The sequence below is a fragment of the Psammomys obesus genome, unplaced genomic scaffold, assembly GCF_907164565.1.
Source record: "Psammomys obesus unplaced genomic scaffold, mPsaObe1.curated_primary_1811, whole genome shotgun sequence".
Taxonomy (NCBI): domain Eukaryota; kingdom Metazoa; phylum Chordata; class Mammalia; order Rodentia; family Muridae; genus Psammomys; species Psammomys obesus.
Window position 1 is genome coordinate 11007737 of NW_026586550.1, and position 15275 is coordinate 11023011.

Consider the following 15275-nt stretch of genomic DNA (forward strand, 5'->3'; position numbering starts at 1 on the left):
GTTGAATGCCTCCCAGCGGCCTGTGCATGGGTTTGGTCTCCAGTGAGGCACAACTGGAAGGAGGTGGAACTTTTAGCAGCTGGAACTAGTGGGGAGTTCTTAGTTCACGGGGAATGTGGCCTTGTAGGTCACCTAACCCTGACTCCTTTTCCCATGTGGTATGCCAGGCTTACTTTGCTATGCACTCCTGCATCTGCGCTGCTGCGGCCAATCCTATACGGAGACCTCCAAAACCAGGAGCCAAAGAAACCATTTCTAAGTAAACTGTCTCAGGAATTTCATAAGGGTAGAAAGAGCTGACTAGTTCAGAGAAATGTCGCTGCTAGGGTACAGAGAGCATTCCTTATCTGTGGGTCTTCACTGCTAGAAACAGCTGTCAGTCCTGTCCCCCCACCATAACCTCTCCCTGCAGCCTTTGTCTCCTTTAGTGCACTTGCTACCTGTGTGGGGGGCTGCTGAGGCTGCTCATGCTCACTAGCATCCATAAGCTGGTGTCTTAGTTAGGGTTTCTATTGCTGCAAGTTGGGTAGGAAAGGGTTTATTATTTAGCTTACACTTCCAGATCATAGTCCTTTATGGGAGGAAGTCAGGTTAGGAACTCAAGCAGGGCTAGAACCTGAAGGCTGGAGCTGACACAGAGGCCATGGAGGGGTGTTGCTTACTGGCTTGCTCAGCCTGCTTTCTTATAGAACTCAGGATTACCAGCCCAGGGATGGCATAGCCACAGTGGGCTGGGGCCTCCCCCACTGATCACTAATTGAGCAAATGCCTTACAGCTGGTTCTCATGGGGGCATTTCCTCAACTGAGGCTCCTTCCTCTCTGATGACTCTACCTTGTCAAGTTGACACACAAACCCAGCCAGTACACTGGGGATGCCTGTGACTATTCCACGACATATGCTGGCCTCACTCTTATTTCATGAGCCTCATTCCCAACACCTGCCTAGATCACCTGTATCCTGGGGCTCCAAGTCCAGGACTCCCAGATGATCTGTAACTAATGATGGCTGGCAGGCTGCCCCTACAATACCTCTGGATATGGAGGTTTAAAGAAACAAAACCAAAAACTACATTCCTTAGAAAGGCAATGCCTGAAAAGAATATTAGAGAAAAATGAGTGTTACAAACTGTTTTTCTTCCTGCCTCTCCATTCTGGAGTGAGATGTGTTTCCCACTTCTGCACACATGAGAGCTCAGGTCTGTTTCTGAGAGTCTTTGCCCAGGCTTCCCTCACCAGCTTGCCAGCCTAGGTCCTGATGTTGGATGCATCACATCCCAGTCCCTGTGTTAGGAGCAGGCTTGTCAGTTCCCTGCATTTGACTGTGGCCGTTCCTGTCAAGATACTCAACTGGCTCTTGTGGCCGTCACGCAGGCAGCTCCAACCTCTGGATACTTCTCAGTCAGGCCTCTGTTCCCTAATGCTGTGAATGATATAAACATCTGAGAATGCCATGCAGATACTTTGGTGATGTTCTTTGGAAAGAAATACTGGACATAGATTTCTACATCTGCCTATATGAAGAAGGTCTGTGAATGTTGCTCTTTCTCAGTCTACCAGGAAAAAGAAACTGCAGCCTTACATAGTATTATGGTATGTACATACAGCAAAATATTTTTCTTGCTTTGAGCAAAAAGATTATACACTTAAGCACTGGGCTAGATGGATGGAGGACAAAAGAAATAGAAAAAGAAGTAGAAGGTCCTTACAAAGTAGGAAGGCAACACTAAATCAAGGGACAAAAGAGCACTAAACATGCATGACATAAACTCAGATGTGAAAAAGCATCTAGCACCATACCTCAGCAGCTCCCACTTTGGAAAACCAAACAGAATGCAAGGATAAAGCTAACAAATGTAAGCAAACCTCAAACACACACCTTTTCTTAATCCTTCCTCAGTGTTTCCAAGAGTATCTGCTTCCTCCCCACCCCATTTCTCATAGCAATGGCCTCCTAAAGTTCCTGCCTCTTCACTGCATACAGCTTCTTCACTTTCTCTAGTGGGTTTCAGAGGCCCCTACATTCATGTGCCATACTAGCAAGATCAGCATGGCCTTGTATTGTCATATCCATTGGGCAGCATCTCAGCTCTATGTCTTGAGAGCTGCCTTTTTTTTTTTAATGTAACTGCCTATTGCTCCTGCTTTGCAATAGCTATTTTTGGCTTTCTAGGTGCTACTTTCCCATATCCAGATTGCTTGCCTGTCCATACCCTTTGCTAGAGCATCCTTCTTCTTCATCCAACTGCTCCATGCCTCTGACCTTTCCTTTCAATTCTTTCCCTAAGTGATCATCATGGTTTTTGTTTGCCCTGAATAATATGCTGGATTGGGGATATAGCTCAGAGGTAGGGTACTTACCTACCATGCACAGGTCCTAAGCTCAATCTCTAGCATTACAAAACAGGTATGTGGAAGTCTTAGTTATTTAGAAATGGGGTTGTTTTAGGCTTGATCAGCTAAGATGAAGCTGTATCATAGAGGGTGGGTCCTAATACAATATGACAGATGTCCTTATTAGGACAGGAAGATTTGGGCACAGACACTGACAAGATAGCCACACGATGCCAGAGGTGGAGACTGCATTTATGTGCTGCAAGCCAAGAAGCACCTACAACCACAAAAAGCTAGAGAAGATAGGGAAGATCCTCTCCTCCATCTTTGAGGCCCAGCTAACATGACAACTTTGGTTGTCTGGGCTCCTGAACAGCAGCAGAGTAGCTGCTGTGTCAAGCCGTGCATTTTGTGGTCCTTATTTGCCACTCTAGGAAACAGACACAGCAATAATGCCAAATCTCAAAGGTTTAGATTCTACATCTAGATCTCAGCCTCATCTCAGAACTGTCTTTTCAGCTCCAGGCTCACATCTGACAGCCCGGAGCCTTGCAAGCTATGTCCTGGAGTCATGTCAAAGGTCACAGGTTAAAAGAGAATTCTTCTCTGTCTTTCCTCTGTTCTCTTCATCCTAGGTGAGTCCAGCACGCCCACCCAGCTGCTTTGCAAGAGATCCAGGACTGATCTCTGATTCTTCTTTCTCTTTATTACCTCCACCACCCAGTCCATCCACATGCCTAGATCCAAAGTCTACCTCAGATCAGTCCGCAGTCTCCCTCTGCCCTGGCATAGCCCTGGCCCCAGCTGCTGCCTCACTTGGAGCCCCCTATCTGTTTTCTCTTCTTCCAATAACCTTCCCCAACAACCATGTGTTTCAAGCCCTCAGTGGCTCTTGCTGCACTCAGAATATATGAATCTCTCCCACGATCCAGGGATTCCTCTCTCCCCATCTTAGCACCAGGTTGCTTTTCTACTGTCACTTCAAATAACTTCTAATACAGGAGGCTCTGATGCTAGCAGTTTCTTTTCAACTTCCAGAACACTATAAGCACCTTCTGGGCCTGTAGCCTTTAGGTAATGTAGTTGCTTCTGCCTCTGTGCTTGCCCCATGGCTCTCAAACAGCTGCCTCCCATTCTACACATGTCTGCCTAACTGTCACTACCACAGACAGACCTCCCCTGACACTAGTTAGTTTCCATCTGCAGTACTACAGATGTCACTTCACAGCACTTTCCCCAATAACATCCTTACTGTCTCTCTTCCTCTACCAATGCCACAGTGCTGGCATTTAGCTGTCAGTCAGTACATACATGTTGATTGAATAAACCTGGATTAAACATAAGAGAGTATAAAAACATGAGTTAGGGTGGGAGTTCTGAGGCAGTGCAGACAAAGGAAGTGAAGGGGTAAGTCTTCACAAGAAACTAAGCCTGGGCACCGGAGCAGGACTCAGCAGAGATGAGCTGGCACTGAGGACCAAAGCAGCATGTGTATACCTGCCCATGTTAAGCTGCATAGACACCTGAGCAAGGGGGACAGGACGAGAGCCGCAGATGGCTCACCAAAGAATTATAGCAAGAAAGGTGAGAGTGTGGAAAAGTGAAAGGGGTACCGAGATCTTGTAGGGCTAGGATTTCAGAGATTTGATCCAAGCCCTTTTTATGGGGGAGTGTGTGTGGGGTGTGTGTTGGGGATGATCACTGACCTCTGGAGTAGATCATTAGAGTATACCATGAAGCTAGACTCTACTCAGCCCCCATTGCTATAGCTAAATCAAGTATCTCTCAACCCATGCCTCTACCAACTGATCTCTTGCTTTTGGTTTCAGCCTTTTCTCTCACATATCAAAGGATAAGTTCCTTTCTCTGCACATATGAAACTGAGTTTTGATCTATCTTTTTTCCTCCCAACCTCTTCCAATCTTCGTTACTCAAACATATGGTGCTCACTCTGCATCTTTATCTGTGCTAGTAAGTCAAGATGTAAACATGAACGGCTGGTCTAAGAGACATCAGCTGATCACCTGCTGCCCCCAAAGAACCACCCTAATCTCTCTATGATCACCACAAATCCTTTAAACATACATTTACACCTAAAAATGAGAAAATAATTTCTTACATTCCCAACAAGGTGCTAAAAGTTTTTCTTTTCTTTCTTTCTTTCTTTTTTTTTTTTTTTTTTAATTTTGTTTTGTTTTTGTGGCAGGGAGAGGCTACGTCTCATTGGCTTGCTCACTATAGCTTTGGCTGGCTTGAAACTCACTTTGTAGATCAGGCTGGCTCTGAACTCACAGAGATCTGCCTGCCTCTATGTCCTGAATGCTAGGATTAAAAGTGTGCAGCACATGCCTGGCTGAGTTCTAGACTCCGATAAAAGAATGCACTGCTGCCATTTTTGATCCATCAACACATTTACCTATCTGTCTCCTTTTAAATCTGTAAGGACAAGGTCTGTGTCTCATTTATCTCAGAAGTCAAGCTAGATACACCACAGCTGCCCTTTCAAAAGTGGTTTGAGGCCTCCAGAAAGAAAGATACTTCTCAGGCCATGAGATGCCTCAGCAGGTAAAGGTATTTTCCATGGAAGCTTATAGCAACCTGATTTGATTCCTAGAATCTATGTAAAGATGGAAGGAAAGACTTGACACAAAGTTGTCCTCTGACCTCCATGTGCATGGTATGGTGTGTATATGTGCATATACAGCACTAATAATAATAAATAACATTTATTTGAAAAAAAAAAAAAGGCCATTTCTCTCTTTGGATGCCAGCAATCCTTGGGACTAGGGGTCACTCTACTACGATTTTGTAGACAACTTGTTCCTGGGTTGCCAAACCACGAGGCTCTGAGTTCATGGAGGTTCAAAAGTCAATTCTAAAGTCCATTTGTTTTCCTGTTCAGCTTTCCTGACACATGCTCAATGGCTGCCCAAGCATCCAGTCTTTTGTGAAGCCTGCCCTGACCAGGTCATTCCATGCCGGGTTTTGGCTGCAGCTGCACTCACCCCCTTACTCCAATATCCAGCCACGAGCCACTATGATTCAGGGTTACTATGTGCCAGGCACCGTGCTGGGGCTGAAGATCAAACAATAAACCAAGCCCTGTGGCTCCCTTGGAGGTCACTGTCTGGTCAGAGGCAGCCTCATGCAGACAGCACAGGTACACCGCATGAAATGTGTAGATATTACATGAAGAAAGGCATATTGGGAGAGAAGACACAGAGCTGGGGGCTTTCCCAGGACAGGGCTGAGCTGAGTCTCCATACATGGCAAGGCAGGGGCCTCCAGGCCAAGGCGTGAGCATTCCTCCCCCATGTCACTGCTGCATCGCCAGTGCCTGGGGCGTGGATGGTACTTAATACACATTTCTACAAGGAATGACTGTGCCAATCTCTGCTCCCCAGCAATTACCCTTGAGGCTGGCAACATCACCTTGGCAACTACTATGAAAAGATACATACTTCTCTGGCTTTTCCAGGTTTGGGAGGTGGGAGGTCACAGCCCATGGAGGTTGTTTCTGTCCTCAGATTGGTGCCAGTGTAGGAAGGAATCCGGACACATGCATCTCTGTTCTGTGGACCACTTATCTGACATGGCTGCTCTACATTTTCACTGCCATGATGCCACCTCTTGCAACCATTTTAAAGAATCTTGCTTACTATTTTGGGACATCAAAAATACTTAAAGCACATACAGACAAAATTGTACCTAAAAAAGAGAATGACTGTTTCTTTCTAACATGACCCTCACAGGACAGCAACCATTCCATTTTCCCATGAGGTTAAAACAAACAAACAAACAAACAAACAAACAAACAGCTGTCACTTTAAACACATTACTGAAGCTTTGATATTTAGCTCCACTGCTCTCTCCCCAGTACACATAAGAAGTAAGTTATTCCTAGATCAGTCCAGACCATGTGACCCTGCAGAGGCTGGCCTCCAAGAAAGGTGTGAAGACTGCAGCTAGGAGCCCAGTGCCCCTGGGTCCAATCCTAGTGCTTTTAGGCACTGTCTATATACCTCATTCCAGAATGAGGTGCCAGAAAGAAAATTAAATAGAGTACGGTAGGAAACACCTCAGATGGAGGTCTAGGATACAGCATTGCAATCAACACTGAATAACTCACCTATTAGCTGACTTAATCTGTATGACAGCAATTAAATGAAAACAACACCCCTTTTCTGGTTCTCTTTTTTGGTGTTCTGAGTACAACCCAGGGCCTTGCTCATGCTAGAACATGCTTAACACTGTTACTTCTTTTGCTCCTTTCCCTCATTTCAAAGAAGCCTTTTCTTCTTAAACATCAGAATCCACAGACCTCTCACCTCACTTTAGAATCAGACCTTCCTACCTGTAACCCCAGTCTTCCATTTATTTGGTCCAACACAGAAGGCAACAGCATGCAGGAAACTACAAGGTAAGGGCTGAAAGGCAACACCTGCCCTGCTCTGTGGGTGGTTATCCTATCAAGATGGTAGTTATGACACCAGGCGATACCCTGGGAACAAAGCCCAGGGAAGAGGTCTGAGGACCTAGGTGAGGAAAGCTGATCCCTTGGGTGCTCACAACAGTTAATGTATTGGAGGTCTGTGATGCAGGAGCCAGGCGCATATTCTGCTCACTCAGTATTCCCAGCTAACTATCGGCCTAGAGTCAAGGTCTTACTCTTGTCCACAGTCTGTAAAAAAAAAAAAAAAAAAGCAAGGACAAAGTTCACATGCATTCCTGATAAAGGTGATCATTCTGCAGCTCATTCAGAGAGCCCGAAGGAGAGCTGAGCATTTCTGGGAAGATGCTACTCAATTTCTCTAAGTTTTATTTCACTCTCTATAAAATGTGATTATTAATCCCAATTTTTCTCTTGTCTGTATAGTAGCTTATGAAGATAAATTATGGCCAGTAGAATTATAAAGCAGTTTGAACTCCTTGGAAGCAAGAAACTCTATTAGTCTCTGGTATTTTATAATCACTGATATTATAAGGTGTACTCAAATTGAACTGCAGTGAAGAAGTCTGTTCCCACAAATATATGCAGATTGAAAGTAACCTCGATATGGCTGGGGCAGAAGCAATCAAAATGTAAAATTGTATTTCAGACGGGTTGTTAAATCTTATGTTTCTATTGCAAAACTAAGGAGACTTGGCAATGCTGTCATGAGTTCTGAGCCACTGCTGAGACTGGTGACTTGGAGTGGAGGCATGGGACTACATCAAAGCAACATAGGGCTCAAGAAATAGCAGCAGTAATCTGAAGGGTAGAGAGGAGAAGGCAATTTGAGAAGAACTAGAGCCAGAAATATGAGAGATCAGAAAACAGCCTAGAGGGTAAGGGCCAGGAGAAGACCTTACGGTACCACCCAAAAAGAGACTATTCTTGGATCACAGGAAGGCTGCTGGGAAAACAGTCCTGCATCTGTAGAAATGATTTTAGACTGTCTCCGGAGAAATCATGAGGCAGCACAACTGAAGATTTAAACAGTGAAGCAGGCCTGGCTAGTCCCCGGTCAACCAGGGATTTGGTTTTAAAAAAGATATAGCTTCTTCAGCAAACTAGGTAGGGGAGGAACTGATTTGTCTTTGATTGGGGGGCTGGGGAATGAGCAGAAGGGGGGGAAAAAAAAGACCCATGGGTGAGGTTCTGCGATTCAAACACTGGGAGAAATTGACCTGGAGCTGCCTGTTGGGTGAGCTTATAAGGAGCTATGCCTGGACCCAGCTCAATTACTGGAGACCTTGAGATTTTTTTGGCCACACTTTCCGGCTCTAATGAGCTGAAGAGACATCACAGCAGAGAGTGGGCTTTGAGTCCAGAATAAAAGCTGGGGAAACCTCACTTAAGTCTTCAGAGGTCATAGCTTGATACAACAGACACGGAAAACACACAGCAGAGATATTCTCCAAGTTTGATCTGGGAGCCACTACTGAATGTTCACAAAACTGTGCATACGAGGATTAAGACCTTCAAGACTGATGACTATCTTTGCCTATCACCAATAGAAATGCTCAAGGCATTGACTCACAGCCTTGTGTCCATATGGGAAGGTGACATAAGCACAGTTTGGTCTACATGTTGACATGAGTCTCATTCAACACTTGGGCAGTTTCCCAAAGGAAGGTGGCTTTCTTGATACCACTGGCCATTTCCAGCACAATTAGGACCAGATGGATAGCTGTTTTTATTTGTATTGGCAGTGAGCGTCTGAGCTCTGAATGAGATTTCCCCATGTGTGTACTAATACACATGCATTTTCTATGCTAATCCTTGATTCCTAGGGCTGCTACACCTTTGCCAAGGACACCATTAAAATCAAACTCTAGTTCTTTTGCTTACATATGGCTCTAGAACATAAACAGAATATAACACGAAGACCTCTAATAATATTGGTGGACTGAAGCCAGCTCTTAGATGTCTAAGGCATATTCTGACATTAGCCTTCCAGTTTGTTGGTATGTGCTAGGGTAAGCAAAACAAAGAATATAGCTGGATGGTGGTGGCACACCGCTTTAATGTCAGCACTTGGGAGGAAAAGGCAGGTGGATCTTTGAGTTCAAGGCTAACCTGATCTACAGAGCTGGTTCTAGGACAGCCTGGGCTACACAGAGAAAGCCTCTCTTGAAACACTCCCCTTCAAAACAAAACAAAAAATACAAACCAAAAACCCAACCCAAACCAAACAAACAAATAAAAAAAACCTAACACAACAAAAGAACACATAGCCAGAGATATACGCTCACCTAACAAACAGTAGTTTGGCTTGATTACACAAGCCAAACTGATAAAAAGAGAGCAGGCAGCGGTGCACTCCTGTAATCCCAGCACCCCAGAGGCACAGGCAGGCAGGTCTCTGTGAGTGAGGCCAGCCTAGTCTAGAAATGGAGTCAAGGACAGCCAAGGCTACACAGAGAAACCCTGTCTTGAAAAAAAAAGTGGAAGATGTAAAAATAAAAACAAACACCCCGCTAGAAGTGTATCTTACTGTGAAATGTTCCTAGGAAGAAACAGCTTGGATCCTTTCTAGGAAGGGCCACATGGTTTATCTCAAAAACACTCAGCAGCCCTGAAATTCCTAGAACCCTTACCTTCCTGGCTGTGCTGTACTCTCATTGCCTGTTTCCAGCCCAGGTAGCTTAAATCTTTTATTCTCATTGATGGTGTGTTACCGGGAAATCAAAGCTGGTAGGAGAGAGCCTGTCCAGGACTACAGGGCCACCAGGCTAGGCTTTATATTGGTGCCTTTTGCCAAATATATTCTCAACAAATGTTAGTAGACAATTACTAGTCAGCTTAGGGAATTGAATTATGAGGTCTGCTGGTATTCACTTAGTGATTTGTTTTACACTTAAACAATTTCAAGTGCTTTTAACAGTTAAAAAAAATCTTATTTCATTTTTGTTGAGAAAGACAGGCACAAAGAAGTATACAAGGGCTGGGAAGCTGGCTCAGGGCATGAAGGGCTTGCTTTATAAGCAGGAAGACCTGAGTTTGATCCCTCCTACCCATATAAAAACCTAGAAGTGTTTGTAATCTCAGTGCTGGTGGCTGGAGAGAGGAGGATCCCTGTGGTTTCCTAATTAACCAGGGAGTTCAAGGGCAGCAAGAGACCCTGTCTCAAAAGACAAGGTGGGAATGACATCTGAAGTTGATTTCCGGCCTCCACATGAATAGGGAGGAGAGAAAGAAAGGAAGAGAGAAAGAATGAGTGAATGTGGGTATGTTCATTCCCTTGTATGCCTACACACATACCCTGCACACAATTGTGTACACACACACACACAGAGAGAGACAGAGAGAGAGAGAGGAGAGAGAGCGAGCATGCAAAAAACACAACAAAAATGATTAGAAAGCAAAAAGAACTACAGCAAAGAGCATCCCAGAATGTCAAAACCCCTCTTGTCTTCCACACATTATCCTTTCTGCTCAAAAGGGACTTGAAACCTGTGCCTTTATGCCACAGGCATACAAGAGATGGGGGCTGGGAGTCACACTGATAAAGTGGATTTCCCAGGCTCAGCTGCCTTCCACCTCATGGAACTCCAGACAAGGTGGATATGAAGGAACTGGAAAGAACAGAGCAAGCAGGTGGAGCCATAGACATTCAGTGACATCCTTTTCACAGCTCCTTCTGTTTTTCTTCTGCTTTGTTAAGTCTGCTGACTGAAGCTGAGGGCTAAAATTGTGCAGTTATGGCTTCTAAGGGGAAACCTGCTGATTCTGGGAAAGGCTAACTCAAACATCTCTGTCACCTGTCATGGCTTTCTGAGGGCAACCCTCTTTCCTCTGTCTTGGGAGGGAATTTGGAATCTTAATTCCCGAGGATCAACTATACACAGAGCATCTTCCCCATATTTGGGCTGGTGACACATTATCAAAGCTACCAACAGAGTGAAAATGGGATGTCATGTCATAGAAGGGCTAGCTTCTTCCATGTGAACCTGGTATTCAAGGCTCACTCTCTCTCCAGATAAAAAGCATACTATGGTATTACCTATGTGGCACTTTATGGATTTAAATGTCAGCACTCTCACTTCTTTAATAGTTGGCTTTGATTGGTTCACTTTGAGCACTCAGTAACTGTTGGATAAATAAACATGAGCAGAAGAGTGTCAGTGTTTTCCTTCCCATAGTGCCCTGTATACCTCCAACTCATAGACCAGTGACTACACCATAGACATGGCTCATTTCCTTCCACCCTCATCTGGTCATGTGGCTTGAAGGGTTGAATGGTACTGATTAGGGATAAAAAAGAGGGCACTGACAATAGACATCTTTTCTTTGAAATGGAGGTACCTTTGGTGTCACCGACTGAAACCAGACCAACTCAGAGAACAGAACCAAAACCTGAGCTAGAAAAAGACCCCACTGAGCACAATGGCAAGCACGCTAGAGGGTTAATTCCCACTGTGGTGGCAGGAAAACTGAGGTTTCCTTCTGTTCACTGTATACTGAGCAGAGAATTATCAAGAACCACGGGCCAAAGCCTGCTAACAGCCTGCAGAGCAAGTTCTTGGAGCTACCCGATAGTGCATACTGACCCAGTAAGTGTGGGATGGGGCTATCTCCAAGTAAGAAGACATTCCTGGGCCAAATGAGCCATGGGGATGAAGCCAACTCGCTAGGGAGAGTTCACATGATCCTGGCTTTGCCTGCAAAGGGGACTCTCAAGTCTATAGCAGCAAATACCCATAATACAGGCTTAACTATGGCTCACTTTCTCACAGTATGCCCACCCTGGGATTTGCCCAGTCAAGACAAGGGAAGAGCTCACACAGCTGTTGGCTGGTTGCCTCAATAGAGATAAGGAACAGGGGGGTTCTGCTGGATAAGGTGGGTATAAACTCTAGCCAAGGGCAGCTTATTTAAGGGATAACTTTTAATACTCAAGTGCTGAGGGAACAAACAAAACTAAACCTAAATTTGCTTTCTTGTTTACGTCTTGTTTCCCCAAGAAACAGTCAGCTGTCTCTTTAAATCTGCCACTAGGGGGTGCAGAAGTGTAGTAGGTAGCTAATCTGAAAGTCATCTGAACCATTAATTCATACAGGGTCAATGGCAATGCTATCCCCTGGTGATAGTCACTGGATCCTGGGAAACCCACAGCAAACTAAGCAGAACAAGAAGATCTTTCTGTTGGTGCAAGATGCTGAACTATCCCTTCAGGTGGCAATACCACTGCCCCATCTTCCCATAGACTGTTGGTCTTATTTTAACAATGGGGCCTCTTTCATAATCCAAGAGCTGGGACTGCAGGCCTTTGCACTGGAGCAACATTCAGTAAGAGACTAGAATGTTCATTTTGTTCTCATGAATGCCAAACACTACTCTAGCAGAGTGAGCTAACTGGTAGGTGCTGGAACTAAGGAGTTGCTACAGCTAGGGATGAGAAAAGGAGAGGAGGGAAAGAGGGGTTTGTACAGCAAGACAACATGGGGGGCTGAGAGGCAGTACTCTCCACAAACCCTTCCCATTCCCTGTCATTGCCTTCATCACCTCCAGCAGTTTTGTGTTTGGAAAACGTTCTTTTGGGTCTACAAAACTTTCTGCTTAGACCTTGTTTCCTCCAGAACTCTTCCCTCACCATGGGGAGGTGCTCTCTTCTGTACTCCTACTTATATTAGAATTGTATCTCACTTTCACTGACAGGTTATGTCTAGTCAGCTTTGCATCTACACTGGAAGCATCTTGGGGCCATGGCTCCACATTCCAATGCCAGTGCACCTTGTAGTATCCAGTAGAGCCTCATAAGCAGGAAGTGGGAGGTGTGAACAGAACCACTTAACTTTGTTCGCATGATGGCTGTGATGGTGATGGTTCAGTTCAGCAGCTTTCTTTTACCATCAAAGTGTAGTAAATGTTCTCTCACACTAAAGTAGCTGTGTGAGGAAGTAATGAAAACAGCAGCTTCTGGTCATTTTTAAGGAAAGAAGGGAAGGAAGGGAGTTCTTACTTGATAACAGGTATTCGATGGGGACAATTGCAGAAGAAACAAACAAATGAATCCCCCTGCTTTTAGCAAAAGTCTGACATAGGGACTTTGTACATTTAAAAACATGTGTATAAAGTGATGGGGTGGTAGGGAAAAAGAACATGCATGAGCATGTATGTGCACAGTACAGACATACATCCACAGATGAAGAAACAATAATGGAGAAATGGAGAGCGGACACTACATGGGAGATTTTAAAAAAATTCATCTACTTTCCCAAATAAATAGATATTTGAACAAATGGCCAAAATCCTAGTATGAAGAGCTCAGTTTCCCTGCTACCAAAGAATAAGAGTTTGCAATAGGACCTGCACCAGCAAGTGGTAGCCTGTCACACAAATCTCCTGAGAATAGGAGGAAATGTCGCCTGGATGTATTCAGGCCTGCTTGGCCTCTCAAGAACAGAAACTCCTTAGGGAGACGGAATCCATACTGATCTCTTAGGAAGTGCTGGTGACATTCTGCTGGCCGCAGCACTGTACACAAAGGCGCTTAACACCAACTAACAAACGGGGCTAGCCACACTCAGAGGCTCTGCTTAGAGAGGCTTTAATCTAGGACTGTCTAGCTCCTTTATTTGGTCCCAACAATTGACTTCAAAAAGAAAGAAAAATAACAACAAAACCCCCTAATACTCCAAAGATTCAACTGACAGTCAATTCTGAAGATAAGTGAAACCTTGCCTTGTTAGAAATTCTGTCTTGGATAAAAATCCTGTAGAAATCTTCCTGGTTGACTAACCTAAGTGCTCTCAACACATGCATGCACAAAGAAGCCTGTGTATATACACAATGGATGTTTACTTAGTCATAAAGAATGAAATTACATCATTGTAGGAAAATGGATGGAACTGGACAGCATCATGCCAAGCAAGAGAAACCCAACTTGGGACAAATGCTATTAGGAGGCACTTAGATCCACTAACCAGCTGCCTTGGTTTCCCTGTACTCTGAAGTAATCAGGAAACAGAAAATGGGTTTATTTACAGTTTGATCAAATATGTATGTGTGTCTAATGTCCTCCTCACCACGTCTATAGCCACCCTACAATTTTTACAAAGCCATGAACCAAAGGCCAGAACATATGCAAATCTAGCTGTGAGACAAGTTAACAAGCCCTTTCCTAGGGGAAAAGAGGAGCTGGGCTCCAGATGGCCTCTATATAAAATACTCTTGGAGAGTATTTTATTCAAGTACAGACTGAGGAAAATGGGGTCTTAAATATCCCTCATTTTTAAAGATAAAAGAGTTTCATCTCAGGTTGTGGGAACCTATTTAGGCCTTACAGAGTTTTTTGTTCCTCTGTCCATTCCTATCATAGGTGGAAAGGCTTTTTGTAGTGGACTTTGGAGCCTTTAGTTTCTTTTTCTGTAGAGGGTAGTTCCAAGTTTCTCATGCCTGTTAAACACATGAATTTCACAAGTTAAAGGGACCAGCTAGAGTAGGGAAGGACAGGAAAAAGCAATCAGGAGTGTGTGTATGTGTGTGAGAATATGATCAAAATACATTATATACACCTATGGAAAAGTCTTAATGGAGTGGTGCGTGTTGGTGTACACCTGCAATCCCAGCCCTTGAGGCAGAGGCAAAGGCAGAGGCAGGAGGATCATATATATATGATATATATATCATAATATATATATTCCAGGTCAGCCTAAACTGCACAGTGAGGACTTGTCTTAACCTGCACATTCTCTCCTCCACCAAAGAGAAATATCATAATGAAACCTGTTATTTTGTATAACTAATACATGTTAATAAAGAAAATGAATGCTGAGGAGGACGCTTCCTTTTTTCCCTCTTCTGGGCTTCCTTGACCAGATCCACAGATTTCCTGTGAGTATGAAGTGCGGGCATTGAAGGCCCTGAGCCTTTGTGTGTGGACTTTGGGGCACAGCCTCCAGGCTTGCAGCAGTCTCTAATGTAAGTCCCCCTCACTCCTGCTCACACCTTCATACCTACTTGGAAAGATTCTGTTTGCTTCCAGGTTTGGGTCTGCCATCCTTCCTCCTGGGTTTAGCTTCATCACGTAGGCCATTCCCTGATTTTTTTGCTTGGCAAGGATTATGGGACAGATGAAGTGGATACTCCTGGGAGAGAGTTTTCCTTTCCCTGTAAGCACCGTGTTCAATGTAGACAAATATTTGAGTAGCCTCTATCCTGCATTAACACTAGGGCAGAATCATTAGTGATTAGATTTTTCTAAGGGAAACAGCAAACCACAAGAAAGAAAGTAAAGTCCCAGTGGAAGATAAAAAATGCTAAGGGTGGGCAGCTGAAGGTATTATTCAGAAACAATAGGGGGATGGCAGAACTGTATTTCCTCTGTTCTTCCAAGGGGAAGTTCAGGAAAAGGTCAGAAGGAGAACAATGCTGGCTATCTATCACATAGCCTCTCCCCTAGAAAGGTCTCTTACACACTGCAGCCTCATTTCTCAATTCTATAATTACCACACA

The 15275-nt window shown here is 44.4% G+C and overlaps 1 protein-coding gene across 4 annotated transcripts in view; it reads right to left on the reverse strand.

The window, feature by feature from the left end:
* The window catches only part of Hipk2 (homeodomain interacting protein kinase 2), a 195209-nt gene that overhangs the window by 58161 nt on the left and 121773 nt on the right, over positions 1–15275 (reverse strand). The window lies entirely within an intron of this gene.